The sequence below is a fragment of the Dasypus novemcinctus genome, chromosome 13, assembly GCF_030445035.2.
Source record: "Dasypus novemcinctus isolate mDasNov1 chromosome 13, mDasNov1.1.hap2, whole genome shotgun sequence".
NCBI lineage: Eukaryota > Metazoa > Chordata > Mammalia > Cingulata > Dasypodidae > Dasypus > Dasypus novemcinctus.
Window position 1 is genome coordinate 75,843,618 of NC_080685.1, and position 3,681 is coordinate 75,847,298.

The 3,681-nt window shown below is 38.9% G+C and overlaps 1 non-coding gene across 1 annotated transcript; it reads right to left on the bottom strand.

Annotated features, from left to right (window-relative positions):
- Window positions 1–1,032: 1,032 nt before the first annotated feature.
- On the bottom strand, window positions 1,033–1,142 carry LOC111762173 (U6 spliceosomal RNA). The gene has a single exon (XR_002795356.1). It is a non-coding gene; the product is annotated as a U6 spliceosomal RNA (small nuclear RNA).
- Between the last annotated feature and the right edge of the window lie 2,539 nt (window positions 1,143–3,681).

Consider the following 3,681-nt stretch of genomic DNA (forward strand, 5'->3'; position numbering starts at 1 on the left):
TCATTTTTATTCTTGATGTGGTGACCTTCAACATAAAACTTCATTCAAATCATAAAGCCACATTGAATATTTAGATAAATATATCTTATTTATAATACTGATTCACTGTGTAATTACGATGTATGTATGTGCATAACAGACAATATATATATAAATGTCATTTGTACCCATTATAAATTATAAATTTTTATCTCTTTAAAAAAAAACAGGGAATTCCCATATACCCCACCACTTCCCCAGATTTCTTTTCTAAAGGGCTTAATTTTATGAAATCCTTAAAATGCTACTATTAGTAAGGATTCAATATATTAACTAAAATGATAACTTCTAGATCCTTAATTAAGACTATAGACAAATGATTATGTTAATTAATAAATAATTTTTTGATGCCTGGGCAATTTTTAGATAAAAAGCAGACACAGAATAAAAACATACTTTTATTTTTCCCCTTATTTTTTAGAATAGCATTAGATTAACAAAATATGCAAATACCTTTGGGTGAAATTATACATACATATACTTATTTTGCCACCTCAAAATTTTTAAAATGATGTAAAGTACATATTTATGGAGAAAAATTAGCTAAGCAATAGTCTTTTTGTTTGGGGAAAAGGAAAATGTTTACTTTGTTTAAAGACAATAATTCATATGAATGACTCTACTAGGTCACAGTAATTACAGAGAAATACAAAAATGTGTATCAGATAACATATGATTTTGTTTATTAAGAGTTACTACTGTTTATCAATATGGTAAATTTAATATATATATTGTTTTATGTAATATACTGACAAGTTAATTATATTTAAGCTTATAGTTAAAGGTTTGAATTTCTTTAAATATTTGTATATTTATGTATGTCTAAGTACACATACATATAAAGGTATTTTTTAATAAATCCTATACTGAAAATAGTCATATGCATAGTGTACATAAAGAATAAAATTAGGATTTGGCTCAGTTATTCTGTGCCTAAATTGGTAGATGTTCCTTTCTGTCACCAAAATATTTGTTAATTCTTTTTTTTTTTGGAAAAATATGGAACGCTTCACGAATTTGCATGTCGTTCTTATGCAGGGGCCATGCTAATAATCTTCTCTGTATTGTTCCAATTTTAGTATATGTGCTGCCGAAGGGAGCACTGTTAACTCTTAATATTTGTTAATTTTCTGACATACTCTTAAATCATTGTGAAACTATTCCTTCTTCCTTTTGAAAAAATGTTAAGTACTCAATACCATTTGTGGGGAGATGGAATGCCCGCTTCCCCCTCCCACCAGTTATTTTTTTTTTATTGACTTTGTAATAATATTACATTAAAAATATATATGTGAGGTCCCATTCAACCCCACCCCCCCACCCCCCCTCCCCCCCCCAACAACACTCGTTCCCATCATCATGACACATCCATTGGATTTGGTAAGTACATCTTTGGGCACCTCTGTACCTCATAGACAATGGTCCACATCATGGCCCATACTCTCCTCCATTCCATCCAGTGGGCCCTGTGAGGATTTACAATGTCCGGTGATTACCTCTGAAGCACCATCCAGGGCAGCTCCATGTCCCAAAGACGCCTCCACCTCTCATCTCTTCCTGCCTTTCCCCATACCCATCGTCCACCATGTCCACTTTTCCCAATCCAATGCCACCTCTTCTATGTGGACATTGGATTGGTTGTGTCCATTGCACCTCTATGTCAAGAGGAGGCTCAGATTCCACATGGATGCTGGATGCAATCCTCCCACTTTCAGTTGTAATCACTCTAGGCTCCATGGTGTGGTGGTTGTCCTTCTTCAACTCCATCTTAGCTGAGTGTGGTAAGTCCAATAGATCAGATTGTAGGTGCTGGAGTCTGTTGAGGCTCAGGACCTGGCTATCACATTGTCAGTCCAGAGATTCAAATCCCCTAAATATATCTTAAACCCCAACATTAACTGCACCTCCAGCACATTAGCATGAAAGTCTTATGAAGGGAGATCCCATCTGAGTCCAGATTCATCACACATAAACACCATTTCCAAAGAGGGGCCATCTGCCCTGGTAGTTAACCCCATCGGCCATGACCATAACTCCGAGGGGTCTCTTTAGCCCTCAAAGGAACCAATATCTGGGGGTTGTATCTGCTTTATCTGTCTCTCTGACTCTGCTCAGTTGTGCATGAGGGCAATCCTTCTGCCAGCCTCCAGACTCTTTTTTAGAAACTCGTAGCCATATAAACTCATTTCTCCTTTCCATTTCCCCCTTACTTTAGGTCAAACAGCATTTTAAAGTCATGTTATTTTATGTAGACAGGGATATTCTGCTGATCCGCATTGAACCTTCCGTATAAGGTCATTTTCCAGTTGCATCATCAGTTGGTAGTTGATTGGTCCCTCGTTGCCAGGGAGGCTCATCCCCAGGTGTCATGTCCCACGCTGGAGGGAAGGCATTGCATTTACATGCTGAGTTTGGCTTCGAGACTGGCCACATTTGAGTAACATGAAGGCTGACAGGAGGAAATTCCCAGGCACAATGTTGCTCTAGGCCTTGTTCTTATTTTAGGTTTATCAGCTCACAAGCATAGTCATTAGCATCAGGGGCTCACTGTTGAACCCTCACTCCCTCCCGGTCCCCGCTGCTGTACCTGGGAGACTGTCGCTGCTCCCCTAGGGACCACGACAGAGCACCACTGGCCAGGAACCCAGTGCCCCCCCTGCTGTGGTTTTTAATTGTTGCCACTATGAGTATATCCAAACATTACCATGCACCCTGGACATATGTTCTGTACAGCTCCCTCTCAGCCATATATCACCTGTCATTGGTATCCCATACCAGTATCCCTCCATTGCCATTGTTGAAACACTCTGTGATCCAGAACTCCCCGAAATTTGAAGCCCAATATAATGTCATGGTCCCTTACTAGGGAATGGCATATAGCGATGGGTTTAAAGGATAGATAAAGAACTTGGATAAAGTTAGATAAAGAACTTAGATAAAGAATGTTGACCTGAAAAAATTCCACATCCTATCTTTTTCTTTTTTTTTTTTTTCTCCCCTAATTATTCAGCTTTTCTTCACAGGAGTCCTAGACCACAGCATTGCATATATATAATATACAGCACTCCCACACATCCACCAGAAAACCTTTTCCCTTCCACAGTGATACTCTTACACCCTATTCATATCATATTTACTTAAATTGATGTACAGAGTCTGAGACATTAGCTTTCTAACAAGGTGACATCTGTGCTTACATTATGGTGCATACTTTAGGATACACAGTTCTTTACATTTTTAGTTATCCTATATTTTCCTTTATGGTTTACATTATCAGTCTGTCATCTCCTATATGTTATGGTGTAATATTACATGTTTTATATCCATCCTTGTGTACTCTCAAGAAACTCCTCTCTTACCCCCCATTTACTTTGGTTCCACACATTTAACGTCCATTTTCCCTTCCACCTTGGTGCCCACAGTGACAGCCAACCTCTGTTTCCTGAGGAGCCACTTCCAGAGATAGATGGAATAGTGTTCAGGGCCTAACTTGCTCAACTGCCCCAATGCCCTGGGAGCCACCCTTTCTCTCGAGGGATACAGTTCCCTCTATTTGATGGCATTAGTCCTCCCCAGGATGCTCCCACCAGTTATTTGTGTACATTGCTGGGAAGAGTGGGTTGAACTGGCCAGCTACTCGAC